Source organism: Pagrus major, chromosome 14, assembly GCF_040436345.1.
Source record: "Pagrus major chromosome 14, Pma_NU_1.0".
NCBI lineage: Eukaryota > Metazoa > Chordata > Actinopteri > Spariformes > Sparidae > Pagrus > Pagrus major.
The window spans coordinates 20,414,209-20,433,911 of NC_133228.1; the positions used below are offsets into that span (position 1 = coordinate 20,414,209).

General features: G+C 42.5%; 1 protein-coding gene across 1 annotated transcript in view; it reads left to right on the forward strand.

The window, feature by feature from the left end:
* Positions 1 to 232: 232 nt before the first annotated feature.
* Positions 233 to 19,703, forward strand: part of lin7a (lin-7 homolog A (C. elegans)) — a 40,483-nt gene continuing 21,012 nt past the window's right edge. Inside the window, exons 1-2 of the mRNA XM_073480208.1 lie at positions 233 to 251; positions 15,330 to 15,448. The gene's annotated coding sequence lies outside the window, so the exon portion shown is untranslated. The remainder of the gene's footprint in view (positions 252 to 15,329; positions 15,449 to 19,703) is intronic.

A 19,703-nucleotide genomic window follows, 5' to 3' on the forward strand; every position in this document is an offset into this window, starting at 1 on the left:
GAGATATTATGAGGATGGAGGTAGATTAATAACCCAACCCTCTCTCTCTCTCCCTCCCCTCTCTCTCTCCTCTCTCTCTCTCTCTCTCTCTCTCTCTCTCTCTCTCTCTCTCTCTCCTCTCTCTCTCCCTCCTCCCTCCCCCCTCCCCCCTCCCCCTCTCTCTCTGTGATGCTGCAGCTCCTGTAGTCGCTCCAGTCTCCAGTAAACAGCAGTCATGGCGACAGTGGTCCAACCGCTCTCTCTGGATCGAGGTAAGACGCACGGATTTGCTTTGCGATTTCTGCTTGTCATCACTGAGAGGGGTTTTTTTGCGCGTTTTGAAAACTTGGGCCAAAGAACTGGACACCTGGGTTTGGATCCAGGTGTTTGACTCGGGATTTCTTTTCTCCACAGATTGTCGTTATTTCAAAGGAGCTCAGGCTATCCTGAATTAAAAACAGCCTCTCCTCTCTTCTCCGTGCGTGCGCGTTGCACAGCGGAGCGCTTCTCTCCTCTCCTCTGTGAAATCATCTTCATGGGCACATTCATTAATCTGCCGTCATTTTTATTTGACAAATGGAAAGCCTCACACCGCTTACAGCGCGCTTTGCTCATTCCCATCTCGATTATGTAACCTCCTCGGCGATATTATCCCGTTTGTGCTCCTCATCTGTGCACAAAAGCTACTGGAGCGCTTCTGCGTGCACTTTTGTCGGATGGAGGACAACTTTTGTGTTTTTTGAATTGAGCAGGTGCAAGCCAGGCAGGCTGGTTCCTCTTTTAGGGAATACGATGCAGGACGCAGATGTTTTATTATTTTTTTGCATGCAATTAAAGCCTAATGATGTTTTTTCAGATGATGCAGCCTGAACGCACCACAGGTAGTGTTTACTAGGAGCCTGGGTGGCGTTTGTAATTGCACACCATGTGACTTAAACACATATTTGAGCATCCCCTGACCTCATTCATGTGGTAGTAAAGCTTCCAAGATGAAATTCTGCACGATAAGCATGCATTTAATGTCGACAATTAAAGGGGCAGTATGTAGTTTTAGGGAAGAAATGTAAATCAGAAGAGAAAACTAAATAAACTCTATTTGTTTTCGTGACTGACTAAACAAACTGACCTTAAAGGACAACACGATTTCATACTGTTTTACTGTGTTTATATGTGGCGGACCCTGCCACCTTTCTAGCTGCAAACAGTGTTCTGGGGACCTTATTTTCCTCTGAGTTTGTATTATTACCTCATTAATATATAAATATTAAAAGGATGAGATTGAGTTTCTTCTCCAAAACTACGCAGTGGCCCTTTAAAGTGCAATTTTGGAGTATTTCCATTTTCCGCTACTTTAAACTTCCTCTCCACTGCATCTATTTGGTAATTTTACTGTACAGATTCAGATTATTCAGTGTTTATAGGCTGTTAATTGTGACACGTTACCAATCAGATGTTGTTGTGGGCGGGACATTGAATGAGAGGATGTTGAATCAGAGCCAAAGTAGCACATTTTTGAATTATACATATACTAATAATTGGAAAATGTTGAATATCGGCCCTGATAATCGACCTGGGCTGATAATAAATCTACTCCTACCCCTTAGTACTACCATAGTAACATCTCTGGGAGATTTTTAATAGAATAAAAACTGCACACTCACTTTAAATCCCTCTTTTATCATGTTAAAAGTCTCTACTTATAAGTAATAACTGGAAGAAGACCAAATACATATCCGCTGGTGAGATACAGTACGAGGTAGGAAATGGATGCTGTCAAATATAGAGAAAGGAGACACCTTAGCTATTTCCTCTGTGCCAAGTGAAGCCAGCTTCAGCTCCCTCAGTCTCTGCCAAGCCACGGGAGGTGACTATAAATACACTTTATCTGGTGGGATCATAAATTATCATGCCTGGATCAATCTGACTTGTTGAATCCGAGTAATTAGCCACGACAGATCACTCGCTGCTGTGAAGAATTAGATTTTTGTCCGTTTGCTCCTTATGTGCAGTCGAGCTTTACTGATGCACAATCTGCTGCTGCGCTAATGAAGTGAGGCTATAAGATGGCACCAGGCAAACAATACAACCTACAGCCCACTCACTCTATAGGATTACAGAAAGCTGGATTGATAAACAGGCTTGTAAACACTGAGGCCGTCTTCCATCTTGGTAAAAAATGTCAGCATTCAGCCATATCTGATTCACTGGGGCAGTGATTCAGACGTGACCTCAGCCTGTATGAAGAAGGGGCTGAGCCATATGCACACACCATGACATGAATAAGACCAGTCAGCAGCTGGCAGCTGTAAAGGCACGAGCGAGTAGTAATGATAGTTTCACGCAGGAGGCGTCAGAAGGGAAGGAGGCAACATTACAGGCTCCCTTCTTTTCAGCCGCTGCCACTTCGCTGAAAACACTATAATTGCTAATGAAAAGGTAGTCTCGTCTCGTGTTGGGAGTTGGCTCGAGCTGCCGGGTTGCCGAGTGTGTCAAACACAACGCGGGGAGGAAACAGACAGAGATGTTCATTTCCAGAGCTCCCACTGGGCTCGCTGGGTCACAGCAGGATGAAAAGATCTTACATCACCGGCCATCCTGTTATTGTCGGAGGAAATGGCTTGCGATAAGAAAGCACCGGCACCAGACCCAATCAAGAAACAATGGACTCGAACCCTTCCTGAATGATTTATAAAAACCAGGCCACATTCTCTGTAGAGCTGGCATTTAACCACACGACATGACAGCCTTTCTGATGTGAAAGAGGGGAGAGCAGGGGTCAGATACGGGGGTGTAACGCAGTTGGTGTTGGTCAGGGAATTTTGTGGGTAACATGAGAATGAGCGGGCCTTGTGTGGTACGGCTGCTACTCGCAAGCTGTAGCAACAACAAAGCAAAAGTCTGGAGCTAGCTGCATGGCTGTGGGTTGAGCTAAATGCTAACACCAGCATGCAACATGCTTACTGTAAAATTGCTAACATGTTGATGTTTAGCTGGTATGTTCACCATGATCACCATCCTTGTTTTGTGTTTTAGCATTGCTAATTACCACTAAACATGGACGTCATTTGTTTTGCAGCGTTTCGCCCATAAACCAAATAATTTGACGAATACTTTTCGACCTGATGATGCTGCTAGATTAAAAGTTGAAGGTAGGGAAGGTGATTCTGCAGAAAGATATCAGAGTCATTATCGCTTCGGATCTGAATTCAGCCCAGATTCTATCCCAAAGCGTCTGTATTTGACAACCTGGGACTCAACAATCACCTTCCCTATCACCAAAATCAACATTGTTCTGAGAGGGATATGAATGTGTGTACTGAACTTCAATGAAAATCCATCCTATAGCTGTCGAGATACTTCATTTAAAACCCAGACAACCTTGTGATGGCACTATAGATGACTCTGGCGACTGATTTGTGTGTTCTGCCGCCTGGCGCCGCCGCCATTTCTGCAAAAAATGAGGACAACTCGAAAAAAGTCTGCACACTGTAGCTCCCATTACGTGCAATCTATGCCACAGGCTCTCCTTCAGCAGTAGCTCGAGACGCACTTTTGAACTTCTCCCTTAAACAGTTTCTGGATGTGAGTGACTGCTGTGTATTATTTAACTGGGTGTCTGCTGCCTGCTAACAGTGACAGCAGCATGGGTCGCTGGATTACAGACCTTACACAGTGGCCCCCGGTTACTGATTAAGGTACTTTATATGCATGGCGAGCCTAACATTATTCAGATTTTTACACACTTCTGGAGTATAATCAATGTCAGAAGGCTTCATTCTTGTGGATCGGGAATGTTTGTTCCAATTTTCGCAGCAATGCATTCAATCACTGTTAAGATGTTTCTGTTTAAACTGGAAAGTAGGGGTGCGACCAGTAGATCACGCTGCTAGCCCCCAGCTGAAAACTAATTTGATAGAAATACACCACCCTAAAGGATAATCGACTCGTAATTAACTCGTAATTGAAAGCTGATATATATTAACACCCACCACCTGCACGTATACATCCCATAATTGAAGCGCTACAGTATAGCGTGCGTGTCTAGACAGCGAATGATTAAAAGGAAGCTGCACTTTCAAACACATCCTTTAAGTATTATCAGTCTTTGATCTTCAAAGATTGACTTTATCCGCAGTACTTCTGCCTCGCTCCATTTCCCCAGAATGACCTTTGATGACTCAAAAATACAGCTGTCGATTCAATGCATTCAGCTGTTGGTTGTATAGGTAGAAAGAGAGAGCTATAGCGAGATGGAAGGGCATGAAAGCAATAGATTTTTCAATTTGAGAGGAGCTGGGTTGTGGCTCCTTACACAGAATGCAACATATTGAAGTTGCATCACATCCTGGTCTGCAGGGGTCGAGAAAGCGGTTTCAGTGCATTTCACCCTGTGAGGATGTTAAACATCACTTCAAAGCTCTGACTCCTCCACCACGTATGACTCCCTTTAGTTTTCTCCACTCTGTGTCGAGGTTGGGTTAGTTTTACTATATCTGCACTGTTTACAGTCGCTGTTTTCTCTCTGAGAGATCAAGGCGAGTTCACTGATTTGAGGCCCGGACCTTATTCCCATCACATGCTCCCAGTCACACGAGCGATTTGAGGGATTAGAGCGGCTGCTGACAGCCTGACGTCACTCATAGCTGGTTATATCTCAACCCAAGTCCTTTAAATACAGAATTTAAGGTTCTTAGAATTGTCTTGGAGGGACGTTGCTCGGTAATTGGCGAGGATGAAGACAGACAATAAGCGCAATGTTTGCGGTCTCTGCTTTCACCACGGGCCCCTGCAGGAGCCATTAGCCCTCTAGGAGTGATTTATTCGAGGCGGATTGTCGCAGTAAGGCAAATTAGAGCTAATTCTCTTGGCATGGGGACAGGACTTGTTTGGTAAAAACCCTGTCGTCCCATTTTACTCATTCAGAGTGTCATTATTTCAGCTTTTATGGTTGGAATTAGCGGCAGAGTAGCCAAAGGCACAAGGACACCCAGGTCAAAGTGGCGGTGGCAGATGGCAGGGCCATCTCAGGACGTTTTATTCTGGCGTGCACGGCACCCAGGAAGCATCTCTCAGGGTACAAAGGTGTGAGAGGAGTCAGAGAAAGGTCATGTGAGCCCTCCTCTGCCATCTGCTGAGGCGGAAAGCGACATTTCAATCGATAATCAAAGCCAGAATTTGAAAAAGAGGATCCTCAGGTTTCAGAGATTGTCATCACGACGGCGGCGGTTTAATGAGCTCAGCCTCTGATGCGGACGTGTTTATTTACATCGCAGCAGTTTTGTCAAAATGACACTTGGAAGTTCTGAAAATGAATTACACTCAGTTCTACCACTATTATAAATGGACTAATTATACCAGAAAACTGGAGCGCTGCCCAGCGCCAACACATCCTCCCACAACAATGTTGTGGAGCCTTGTCGAGCGCTGAAGCCTTCATTACGTGTCAGCGTGGCTTTGTTCAGCTCGGTGCCTTTTCTCTAATCAGCGGATGATGAGGATGACCTTTTTTAGTCACAGCCTGTTGTTAGAGGAGCTCCGGGAAATGAGTTTCCAGACTATGGTGCCACACAGACAATCACGGTTCATCATCATCATCACGGTTGTTAATGTAATATCGGGCGAGGGCTATGTTGTGACTTGTTAACTAAGAAATATTAATACACTTTCTCCACTGGAAGCTCCTACTATGATTCATCTGTGACTTTTAGTTCCTTCCAAGAACGGACCACCTTGTTTGTTATTCTGTTTTTTTCGTTAATTTCTAACTCAGTTGGAAGGAGAGCAGTTTAACAGCCTCCAGAGAGAGGGAGGGAGAGACGGGGTAGCTTGTTGCATTCAGTCCATGTAGCTGTAATAGCCAAGAGAGTTGCTGTCTGAGAAGCAGAGAGACCCCCCCTGTTACTTTTCCTGTTACTGTATTATTGTCTGGTGTTCTCATGCCAGCAGTTAGAGGAGGAAGTTGTATTTTTAGGCTTTCTCTCATACAAGACATTTCTCATTACAGTTGAATCAGGAATTAGAGATGGTTGAGCTTTTGCAGTTGGACTGATTCACTCTACAATATGATTTTTGCCCTCAATATATCAAAAAATTGCATAAAGCAGGGATGCACGTTATTGGATTGTTGCTCAGATCTAATATGCCGATGTTTTCCAACTCAGTTTGGCCGATTACAGATGCCAGTTCTGATATATGCACCGATTCTTTTCTTCTGTAAAGGAATTAGCATCGTATTATTATGATGGCCCACTGGAGCGCCATGATTGAAGCGCCTTGTTACTGACCTGTCATATTGTGAGAAATGTTCGTTCCCGCCCGCTGCCTGTATTTCATTGGCCAGATATTTTCTATACAAGGAAAAAAACATGCTATTTCTTTCAGATTTATGTTGTGTTTATGTGTTTTAGTACAGATTCATTTCCCTGTAATTAAATCAAACACATAAAACAAGCAGCTTCACTTCTTGTTCTTTCTCCTCCTTTATTTCTTGTACTGTTGTTTTTAATAGAGGTTGTCGAGGTCCATTAACGCCGAATGTCCTGCCAGCTCGCCTGTTTCAACGCAACTCCCATCTGTGTTGCAACGCCGCCTTGAAATTGATGCCACGAGGTCAGATTTTTCGACACGGGAAGTCGAGTGCGCTGTATGTTTGTCGTTCGAGTGATTAAAGTCTTACGAACTCCGTTGCCGGGCGAGAAATGGACGTTGATTAATGTTGCGTTTAAGCAAAAAAGCGGAAAGTTAAAGCGTACATCATTACTCACAAACGCGGAGGCCATGACAAGTTTTTCAATTACTTGCAAACGCAGTCCCACTTGAAGGGGCCGTGAGGCGTCCGGCCATTCATTCAGGATCTCGCTGTTTGATGTGAAGAAGAAGAAAAATACTGCGTGAAACTACTTAGACGAGGAAAACCTTCTGTTTACTGGGTGTTTTGATTCTGTTTGAAGAACGCCTTGAGCCAGCGGAGTGGAGGGAAGAGCCAGCAGTAAAAATCTGCTGGGCATACTTATTTGAAGAAATGAAACGTTTTGGAGACTTTAATGCCACGTTAAAGTTTTCGGAGGCTCGGTACTGCTGAATATTGCCATCCCATCATCAATACACAGTAGAAACTTTGTTCAGAGAAAGTAATAATGAAGTCTTGAAAGCCACGTAATTAAAAAACTTGTATTAAACTTGGCTAATTTAATCATTAAATATCACTAATGAGAATTCTCTCATCCTAAGTATAGCAGAGGGAAATTAACCGCTGACAGGATCTCTGCTGCTGTTATCACTCTGCTTAATCTGGCAGCACTGCATTACACTGTAATTGTATCTTGATGTAGCGCGCGCACAAGTTATATTGACTGTTGCTGCGACTCCTCAAACGTGTCGAAAGATTCTTTCATCCCCGACTCAAAATCATCCTTTGCACATTTTTGTGATGCCGCGGTGGGTTTTTTTAAAGCTTTTTCACGGCAGATAATGAGAGAGAAAGATGCTTTTTCTCTTGTGTCACCCAAAAAAAAAAAAAATCCTCATTTAGATACAGCAGCATCAGCTTTCTTCTTTTTATTCCTTTGGAGAGGAATCTGTCAAACTACACAGTGGGAATGACCTAATTGCATACAGTCTGTCTGCTTCAGAGTTATGCTAAATTTGGCAGGCTTTTTTGCAGTTGCCAACTCAGAGGTTAAGCGTATGGATTCCACTGAGGCATAGGCAGAAAGTTGTGCAGATGTTGCACACATCTGGACCTACTGAATCCCTTAGAGTATAAAACTGTGGGCCTCTGGGTTGAGATGGAGTCGATGCAGGACAATAAAACACTCGAGAGGGGAACTTAATTTCCCTCCAGCGCATTTTTAGTGAAACTGATTACGTCAGGGTTACTGAGAAGACATTTTACTCATGTAGAAACTCATGAAGAGAGATAAGAAATGCACAACCCAGGCAAATAGTTGGAGTTAAAGCAAAGTTTACTGTGTTGATGGTCAAAACCTCCTGACTTGCCCCTGAGTTCAACAGAGGATTTCATTTTTTTCTTATGTTTTGGTTTTATGGCCCCACAACCTTTTGATTTAGTTCACACACATCGCTCTCTTGAAGGTCATAAACAGACGCAGCAGGTAGCCGTTTACAGCAGTAAAGCTCTTAAAACCCAACTGTAGCTGTACACTACCTGAGGCACCAAACAGCAGGCGGACAAAGTAAGGGGTTAGCTGGTGAGTAGCACAGCGGCTAACAGCTGAAGAGCCACAATTTTTTCTCAGATGTTGGCTGTTAACAACAATATTTCCGAGATGCCACTGTTAGAAATGAATGAGAAGACGCACACAGTATAAATTGTTCTCCACTGCTGTATGATGTTGGCTCACAAACCCTGTTACAAGCTCACGGCTGGTCGATGGAAACTGAGAAAGTAATAATGAAGTCTTGACAGCCACATAAGTAAAAGACTTCCCTTAAACTTGGCTAATTTAATCATTAAATATCACTAATGTCCTCATGCTTCTGCAGTGGTTGTTCCACCACTGGGGAAGTCTATAGTAATGCATGTCTTCACACTATTGTAAGTGTTGACCCGAGCGGTGTTCATGCATGTTATCGCAGAGCAGAGTCAGCAAGTCATAGGCGGGATCACGCTTCCTGTATTCCCCTCCAGCTCCAAGTAATTCACAGTGCGTGCAGCATAACAAGCACACCATGTGGGTGTTGAGCACATTCTTGGTGTTATCTCCATCTACGCTTCATTCGCTGACGATTGTGGTCTTGCACTGTTGTTATGTCGGTCGTACCAGAGTTCACAAGGTCATGTTGGCTGTTATTTTCTCCCCCCAGCTGCTAGACTATAAGGTGACGTAATATGTCATTTCGCAGCATATCTCATTCGGGAATCGTTTCCTGTTAATGTGACGTAACTGTGTTCCCCCTGCAGTCATCTCAGCAGCTTTGTCATGGAACAGAATCACCCTGCGATGCCTCCTCCCCCGGGTGTTTTACACCACTCTGATCAGGCGCGCTGCTCGTTTGATGTCCCACTTTTTACATCCAGCGCGCAGAGCAGTGTGTGTCGAGGTGCACTCAGGGGACACTTTTGCTTAAAACTGTGTGGTTCACTTGAGTTTAAGGCATAAACAAAAGGCAGAGATTTATTTTTGCACTTTATTATTTGCTAGGAAATAATCCAGCAGTCATGTGCACAGCCAGGCCAAATGCTTGAATTAATGCTGGCAATGAACGTTACATTTCATCACTGTTACAACTTCATGTTTCTTTATGCCCAAAGTTCAGTTGCATGTTGTGACATTTCTGTTTTTCTGATTAAGTTTAGACACGAAAACCATTTGGCTGGTTCTGTCGCCACAGACACAGCAGTTAATTGTCCCAAATAACCGGTTTTGCTGGCAAATTGCCCAGATGTTTTGTAAAAAAATATCCGATTTGTTACCACTTACATGACCCTGTTGAAAATATCCAGTGGTTTCTTGCTTACAAATGTGAAACATCATCTCACACACACGTAATCTGAGCGTGATTTGACATGTAGAAATATATATATATATATATATATATATCCGTGGTTTGCAGAAGCACACAGTTTCTTAATGTTGCAACTTCCTGTTTCTTAATGTTCAGTCTTTAATGTTGTGACATTTGGTTAGGGTTAGGAACAGATCATGTTCTGTCGCCACTGACATGGCTGGAAATGAATCCGATGTTTCATTAAAAATATCTGGTTTGTCGCAACTAACATGCCCTTAATGTCCCGTTGAAAATATTTAGTGGTTTCACGCTCGCAAATGTTGAAACAGAGTCACTAAGTCAGATCATCTTAACTTGATGTGACACAAATGTTGAATTGACACGTATGAAACATTTAAGGTCTCCTCGGTTTGCCGAATCATACAATGCCAACGTTTTATTCTGGCGACTAGGCTGGCACAACCGCATGAAAAATACCTTGACAACAAAGCAGAAAATCTGCACAGACATATTTTCTGTGCTAGATTAGATATGGAGGCAGCAAAGGGAAAATGCGCCAACACAGTGCCAGCAAACATTTCATTTCCTCTGAGCTGCCGAGTGTGAAGCAGAGCGCTCCATCATCCACTCGTTTTTGTGTGGACACCTGCAATTACATTGTCTTGTAATCAGTTTCCTGTGTCCATGTGCTGTGTTACATTTGGATGCAACTGCAAAGGGACGTGACATATATTGACACGAGCGGGCTTTCGCTATTACATCAGCTGTCAGTGTTGGTATCATTGGAACGTTTTGAAATGCGAAAGCTTTTGGAGTAAAAAATGACTCTCCTTCGAGTTAGAAAGATTACATCAGGAAATGGGCAGGCATCACTTTTGATCAGCGAGATGAAAGCAGCACCGAAAAATGCCTGCGATATCAATCTTTGAAGTCGACTTCCGAAACGCCTCGTCAAAGTCCTTGATGCGGATAAAGAAAAATGGTGCTAATGAGCATGAGAAAGCAAAGAGAGAGTGGGAAAAAAAAGTCTTCCCTGGATGGCCCTTGACCTCTGTTTAATGAGAAAGAAATGCTCATAAACCTCCCAGACAGATGCCCTTGCTGCTTGGAAGTGTACCAGCTCATTATAAGCTATTCAGAATCAGTGTTTTTGATATCCAAGCATGGAGGGGGGCAAAGTGACCTGCTCACCTTGATGGAAAACATTAATATGGCATACTTAGCAGAATATCAGCTCTTTAAAGCCCAATATGGTGAGCTCCTTTTTTCATTAACATAGTTAAAGCGACTATTGGCAATATGTTAAGCTAACAAAGCTAGATCTACTGCTCCCCTTGCCTTTATAGACTTTTAGAGCAATTTCAGCTCATTGTTTTGCTGTCTGGTCTGTAAATGTAGTGTTGTTTGCAGCCATGCAAGCAGCTGTTTTCTGTGACACAGCTTTTTAAAAAGCTACCTGCTCGGCTCCAAACACCAGACAGACTCAGTTAACGGTCAGCTGGAAAAACATAATGGAGCATTTAGCAGCTAAAGAGCCAGATATGTCCCTGAGGAGTTGGTAGAAAACTAAATCAGAGAAGGTTGGAGTGGAATAAAAAGATAGATATGCCACTGCTGGCTAACAATTCAACATTTTAGATGGGGAATCACAGTTATATTATAAGCACAAACAGGAAAGTATTGCACAACTTGCATATAATAATACATTTCTGCTCTGGCGATGCCTCTGTAAAGCAAAGGTTCAACTCCAACTCGACACTCAGGCGAGGCCGGCAGGTTAAAAGAAAAGTTGAGTCGGCTTGATCGTTGAAGCAAGCAAAGGTCAGCAACAAGTTAGCTGTCAAAACAAGACAACCAAGTAAAAAGGAGCATAAGCAAGCGAGCCGGGTGTCCAAAAAGTGCAGCCAGAGGTCAACAAACAGAGCAGACAGAGAATGGGCAAAAGGCCGGAGCACAGTAGATGATGGCTCAACAGTCTGGCAAGAGTGGGTGAAAAAAGGCAGGTATATGAACTGGACTGTCTGCTCAACCTCTGCTCTAAATGATAAGGCTACCATCGGGCCTGCCAAGCTTTGGATTTCATTACACGATGAGGCAGTGTACATGGGGCTGATAGTGATACGTGAAGATACGTTTGCAGAGGAGTTGTTTGATTAATGGCTGATTAGCATCATCGTGACGACTCGCCCTATCGCCAGCCTTCATCTGCCAATACAACCCTCACTGGACTAATTCTCGCGAGCCGTAACCCGTCTCGATGGGACTGAGCCTGCAATTTCAGGCAAATCAATATAATCCCCAGTGCTTTATTGCAGAGCGCTTGAAATAGAAACAGGCATTGGATTTTCTGTGAGGCGTGCTCAATGTCTCCATATGGAGCATAAAGGTGAAACGAAATAAAGGGTAAAATCTAGTGTTCTTTTTATGGCCTTCACAGTCAGAGCTCGAGATTGCTGCTTTTCCTGTCTCCCACAGCTCTGCAAACAGCAGCAGGGGAAAGTAAATAAATACATTTACTCAAGTACTATACTTAAGTACAATTTGGAGGTACTTGTACTTTACTTGAGTATTTCCTATAAACATAATAACATAATTCATGCAGATCAATTATACAAGGCAGTATAAGTTAGCTCAACCTGTGTGTATGTAATGTACACAATAATGCATCAACAATCAACAAACCAATGATATAATATATTCTGAAATGGGCGATTCTTCATAATGAGTTGTTTCACTTTAATATTTATGGTATATGTTGATGAAAAAATGTGTGTACTTTTATTTAAAGGTGCAAAATGTAAGAATCTTAGTTGCAAAACATTCAAAAATTAACTAACATCGTCAGCATAATGTGACGAAATAACAGTTTTGACATTTACGGTGATGCACAGATATCTCTACTGAAGTTAGCATGCCAACTGGTCCAAAGCTCCTGTGCTGGCAGTATAAACACCAATAGTCTCCCCTTGCTCTGAGCTCCCTGTCTGAACTGCTAGCTGCACGGCTAACTAAGCTAACTGGCTGCAGGCGGTTCCTCCAGTGATATGCTGTCTCGTATTTGTTTTGAGAATGAATCTGAATACTTCTTCCACCGCTTGTAAACAGTAAAAGGTCCTCTGTCTGCTGTTGGCTTTACAGAGCTACTCTATACTCCCAGAGTTCAGTATCAGTGTGTGTGTGTGTGTGCGAAGTGTGAAAAAAGACTCTTGCACAGTCTTGTAGTAAGATCCCAGTGTAGAGAAAAGGATTAGTGTGTTGTATTTACACGCTGCTTGTTGTGATCGTGGTTGTTTTTTCTAATTGTATCCTCACTTAACTGCAGACACGAGGCTCATCAGATCATCTGCGCTTGTCATCGGGGCTGCAACTAAGAATTATTATCCAGTTAATCTGTTTGTGTCCCAGAGCCCAAGGTCACATCCTCGAATGGCTTGTTTTAATCAACAGCCAAAAAGTATATTCAGTTTAATACGATATAGAACGGAGAAAAGCGGCAAATCTGTATATTAATTTGCTCGACAAATGAATCAAACAATTAATTATCTTCATGAATCGATGAGTAGCGCTATTATTTGTGATAGGCCTACATGATTGCAGTAGAGGGGAAACAAGTCGTGTCTAGCTGTTTATTTTCTTGCATACAAATGATGCAAAGGCTCGTGTGGCTCATGCAGAGCACACGTACAGTAATATAGAGAATGTGTATGAGCCTGTTTTGTATTGATCAAACCCTCTGGGCAGCCAAGCGTGGTCGGAGCTGTGGAAGGTCTTTAAAAAACATGCTTTTGTTACGTGGTGGGGTGACATGAATCCCAACCAGCAGCTTAGCTGGTGTGGGCGTTCTGTTTTGCTGCTGCAGAATAATTTCTAATGGAATAACAAATGTTTAATGTATAAACTGTGTAACAGATCATTCAGAGAATTACATTTGACAGTGTTTGAAGCTGCTCTAATCAATATTTTCATATTAGCAATGGATCAAAGCACTCTGGCTTCTATGGTTCCCTGCAGCTCTGGAGGGTTTTTAGTGTCTTTCAGCTCAGTGTTTTTGTTTTACGGCCCACAATCTTACCATTTTCAGCCACAGCAGGCTGTTTTCTTCAGCAAAAAGCTTTAAAAACCCCACTGTGCACGACATGCACAGCATCAAATGGCAGACAGAGTTATTAAGCAACAAGCTGGCAAACATAATGGAGAATTTAGCAGCTAGAGAGCGTTATATTTCCCTCCAGAGGTCGGTGGAGACCAAAACAGGAGCCACATATTAGTCTTACATCAAACACAACACCAAATGAACAGTGATGTTGCTAACACATTCACCATAACATGTGCTTGCAGTTAACTACACTGCCCCCAAGTGGCCAAAAATCTATTAATGTATGTTTAAAGAGCTAAAACATGTCTTTGTCATGTGTGGAGCGAAAATTATTTGGATTTTTTCTATTTTATACTACTCTAAATACTTGAGACTGGCCTTTGAACTAGTTTCCGACATTTTAAAGACTAAACTAATAAGTAATTAATCAAGAAATCATGAATAATAGACCATTAAATCCAAATATTGAAATAATAAAAGTAGCAGAAGTGATTTATTTCGTTCCTTATTAACAATTTTCCAAAACATAAACATAAATACATAACAATTAGGCATTATATTAAATGGAAGACAAAAAATAAAAGGACATTGACCATGAAGTTGTACGCTGGAGCTTTAGCTTATTATACCAACACTAATCATCATCACTAATATCCTAAAAAGAAGGACATACACAAAATCTTTCTTTTAGGCTCTTTAGATGGCGGATGAATCACATTAACACACTCGAACAAACTCACTTGTGTCACTCGCTCACCAAACCGTGGCCTTAAAGTTGTGTAGTCCAACTTATTTTCTGTGTTTATCACTAAAGCAGTGGTTATACCTCATGAGGAGGAGTTTCCTGAGAACACTTCACGGAAGATTTCGCTGGAAAAGGGTGTAAATAACATTTTTTTCATAGATTTGGATCATGCTGGATGAGCTGTATGGAGCCATTTCATGTGTTTTCTTTTCCCCCAGATGTTTTTTTACGCTTTTAAACAATTCCCACGCTACTTCAGTTGTTTATCAGAATGCTGCAACACCGTTTCACTGTGAAACTTCCCGTCAGCATGAGGGTGAGCAGATAATGACTAAACTTGCAGCTCTTATCATAAGGTACATGCAACAACAAGCCAATTATTGTTGGGTTGAAACTAGAGCGCAGGAAACCTCCACGGCTCCACTGCTGATTGTACCGATCCCTTCTCTCTGTGTGGTCGCAGCTCTCTGGACAGACATGCTGAATAAAACATGGTATTGACCCGACAGTCTAAGTCCAGTGATTGACTTGGAAATCACTTCCCTCTCCTTCCATTATGTATCTCTATTTGGCCTGCCACTTTCAGAGGGCATGAAATGAATCAGCCGAGCTGGCGGACTCATTCAGCTCAGGCTAATTATGGCGGCAGAGCCCGGCAGACTTCAGAGTCGCGGCCTAACTTAAGGCGTACGGTTTAGTGTAAAAGCTTTGTAATACCTGCAGGCACCTGCTCTCGGCAGGAAGTGTTACCTTTGAACAAATGAGTGCCCGACTTATTCCTCCGTCCTTCATTCGAATGCGTAGAGCTAAGCCAATGCAAACGATCCGAGGACGGGACCGCTGTTCTATCTTTCTTGCCCCAGCTGGCCTTGACTAAGTCTATTTCCATTATCCCACCCATTGATTCGCTCCAGCGCCTTTCGTGTGGCTGTGCTGTTAATGTAATTGAATGGGGGATTTTTTTTTTTCTCCCTTTGGCATGAGTACCCACACACATACATACACTCACAGCCTTTCTCTCCCCCCTGTTTCTGCCAGATGTTGCCAGGGCTATCGAGCTGCTGGAGAAGCTGCAGGAGTCGGGTGACGTCCCCGGTCACAAGCTCCAGTCTCTGAAGAAGGTCCTTCAGAGCGAGTTCTGCACAGCCATCAGAGAGGTGAGTCATTGTCGAGGGAGGGAACTGCCGGTCCGTGAACGCCAACATGACTCGTGGCTTTTTCTCTCTTTTTTTTCGTGACCTTTCTCTTGCTCGCTGTGTTTTTGCGGCGCTCTTCCAATCAATCATCGTGCCCCGTTTGGGGTGTGTTTTCCCTTGGAGTTGTTGTTGATGGAGTTGCCACTCTTTCACCTGTTCAGTCACATTTGCTGTGTTGTCCATCTCGAGAACTCAATACTTTTTTCTGTTCGTTCGAAAACAAGCCAGAAGAGTAGGCTGGGAAATAACATGGAAAAAACATTATATTAGCAGTCAGTATGTTGGGAAGATGCTCAAGTTAATTATCTAGAGGACATTGTGTTTTACTGCTCCAGATCACAATATAACCATAAAAGATTTGAAATATTGATTTGTGTCAGTGACTCGAGGATTTCTCAGACAGCTGGTTTACCAAAAAATCACTTTCTGAGAAAATGGCCGGTTGTGTAGCGAGTATGGACAGAGATGTAATAACAGAGGAGACAAACCACTTGGATTGAAAAGCCTATAACACCAGAGATGGTGGTTGTATGACACATATCACATCCCTTCCACCCCCGAAACTAATTGTCTGCTTTATCACGGCCGAACAGGGAAACTTATCAGCCAACAGTTACGATTCGGGACAGTTTTAACCGATTTGGTCTGGATGCAGACGGACTTCTGATAAGCAAGAGGGGAGGATATAAGGCTAAAGCATAGTATTAGCAAGGAAGGTGAGGTTCCTTAAACATTAGACATTAAATTCGTGTTTGTTCGAGTGCTCTGACAATGTCACGTCACGGCACTCTGGATTGAACCGTAAAAGAAGTTGGTGACCTGAAACTGCACTGGAGTATAACCTGTGGGGGGGAAGGTGTTTTTAAACCTTATTTATGGGCAGAGTCAACAAACTTTTAAAGGGGTTTTTATCAGATTTGACTGGTCAGTCATTACATGAGGTTTTAATGCCTGGGTGAACATCGAAAGTGAAGTTATGGCTCCATTTGTTTAGATATGGGCCTTGTCTTGTTAGCCAAGATGGCTGACAAGCGGCAAGACTTGCCTAAGAGGATGTTGGTATAGCTTAGCTTTAACTTTAGCTTTTAACTTTACACACAAGGAGATACAACTCAAACTTAAAAATTATACCATCCATGAGCCTGTCTGATATTATTATTTATTACTCTCCAGAACAGCTGGAAAGATGTGGGGTTTTTTTAGTGAGATCTCTGCCTATTGAGTCCCAAACAGCCGATCTAACGACCATGCAGATGTTTGCTACAAGCTAGCATCCAGTGTATCCAATGTATGCACCAGCTGTGTGTACAGATGTGTTTCTGTACTGCTGAGAACTCACAAAACTCCAGTTTTTGCTGTTATTTCACTTCATCAGCTCCAATATGAAGTAGATTCATGAAGTTTCAGGACTAGCACACATTTTTCACTCAGGTTGAAACATTTTCAACTCGCATTGGACATTTTGCTGGAGCTAAATTTCTTTTTTAATTGCATCCTTTCATGTCTTTCAGTTTGACTTTGTATCTAATCATGCCGTGCGGCTCACATCCTTCTTGAACACATTTTTCAGAATGGGCTGAATATCTCATTTGAGAAACGCCATGTTTTCAACTTTCCTGTCTCTGAAAAGATTCAATAGCAAACTAGAAAGAAGCAGATCTTCCTTTTGAGCTTATTTATTTGTGACAAAAACTCAATATTGTTAAATTATTTACTCCAGGCAGAAATCTTTTATGCCAAGACAGACGTTTTTCGAGAGGCTTTGATGATGTTGGTATTATTTATGACCGTGATAAGAGAATTTCAAGAGCTGGATCTCAACCTTGGGAAGTAAACATCAATGTGCCAGCTAAATAATGAGACAAAAAGCACATTAACATATTTCATACATTCTTTCTTTTTAGATATATGTAGTTTCCCTCTTCCTTATAGCCAGAATGCTGCAGAGGACGAATAAAGTGAATAACGTGGCAGATTTAGCGTTAATGTAGTTAGAGAGAAGCTTATACTGTAGCATTTAGGACATCTAAATGTGTGATTGGCTGGTGCAAACAGATGTTATGGCTATCCTAAATTACCACAGTTGTTCTGTGAGTTGGCTACACTGGAGGTAAAATATAACAGAAGTGCCAAATGAGCTCCCAGGTTGCCACTGATGATTGAAAACTCAATAAAACAGTAGGTTAGAAGGAATAACATAAGAATTAAATCTTAGAGAGAACCTTTAAGTCAGTCAATCAGAAATGACTGCAGCATAATGAAAATATCTGAGTAATAATAATCTGATTATTATCAGTGGTAATAATACCTGAGCAAAGCTCTTTTTTTCCTGCATGAAATATTCACACTGAGCATTTCAGCGATCACGGGGGCCAGAAAACATTGCGCGCATTTTTCATAAACTTGAAGGCTTGATAAGCTCGTTACACTGAATTTTAATTAAGCCGCCAGAAATTGCTTTTAATCACATTTTACACAGATGGCATAAAATGTGAATCATAAACAGGAGTTCTTGTTTTTCTCCTCTTGTCAAAAAACACTTTCATTCACACGCACGCAGGCAGCCACCCACTGATCCGTCATCTCGACACCATTCATCAGCAGGACGGGGCGCAAAAACAAACAAGAGCATTCGCTCTACATGACACCACTACACAGGCTGATAACCACACATCTCGTATATTTGGTGTCCTGTCTCGTTGTGTTACACCGACACATCGCCCGGTGACATGTAATTGTTAAGCAAACAGGCGTTTGAAGAGCAAAGAAACAGATGACAGATGCCTCGATGGCATTGCCAGTTAATTGTAAACAGAGCGAACGTGTAAATTTGTCCTGGAATGAAAGGAGGCAATTAGCAGACTTTATCGGTGTGTTGGGGAGAAGCTCGACTTTATTATCTGGAGGGAACTGTGCTGGAAAATTAAAGGGACATTAAACAAGATTTTTACTGCTTCAGAGCACAAAATAAATATAATATAGTTTGGATATTGATCTGTATCAGTGAGTCAAGGATTTCTGGGCCAGTTTACCAAACTCATTTTCAATGCCATGAACGATTACTTTACTTTCATTTGTAACTCAAATACTTATAAGGGGGGTAAACAAAATAAGGTTCAGTTTTTGGCAATACTAGCACACCAGGCGGACGGTCAGACTCCCACGTCCAATGTCGAGGCGGTCGCTGAGCATCAGTGGGCCAACTTCTTCCGGTGTGTCCTGGACCGTTGGCACTAGTCGGCTCTTGGCGGCCCCTGTCACCTTGTTAGCTAAGCTAATCAGTGCACAAAAATAGAAAAAGAAACAGAAATGCCCTTGAGCCTGTCGCTCTAGTGTTCATGATTTCACTCATTTGATGAGCTTTCTCCTTATTTTTCACCTCCGCCTCGACACCAGTGCCATTTGCAACTTTTTATCGGACATATTCTTGAATAGAAGCTATATTAGTGTGAGTGGTGTCAAAACACGTTGATTTATCATAACACCAGTTTGTATATTTGCAGTCCAAGTCTTCCCTTTTCCCTTTTTGAATGACAAATACAGATCTACCGCAACCTGGTAGGCAATTGGCCGTGGGCTGTAGTCTTTGCGGTGTGTTCAAGTGCAGCTTTTTGTGCAAGACACAGGCGAGGTGAGGTGATTCTTTGAGGTTGTTTTGGTGTGTCTGGGCCCTTAGGGATGGCAGTGTCAGGCAGTGTCCAGGCTTTATCAACCATCAGACTGATAAAGATGACATTTTTGAAGAATTGTGATATCTCAAGTGCTAACTAGCCAATTTTAGCATGCTAACACTAAGATGTTTTAAGTATTTAGCCTACCAAGCTGCCAGCAATGGCTGTGGGGTGTAGGGTTAGGCAGGGTTGCTGTTTTGGTGTAGTTTTTCTCTTTCTCTTGCTAATGCAACTCTTATGGTTGGTGCAGAAGGCATATAGTAGCCTGTAGCAGCAGGGGAAAGGACTGGATTTGACATTTGACACCAGTGCTTGGTTCTGACAGTCGTAGGTGACTGAAACACTTATAGGTTATGGTTAAAGATCCTGGTTTTGATTAATAATTGAAAAGGTCAGGGCATTCTTGTGTTTTTAAACCGGCGTTGACCTTTTCAATATTTAACCCAGACTGCAATCTTTCCCTCACATTATCCATGTGCTTTTAGTCGCCATAAAAATGCAGATTAGATGGCGAGGTTTCTTGTAGACAGTAAACATTCTGCAGA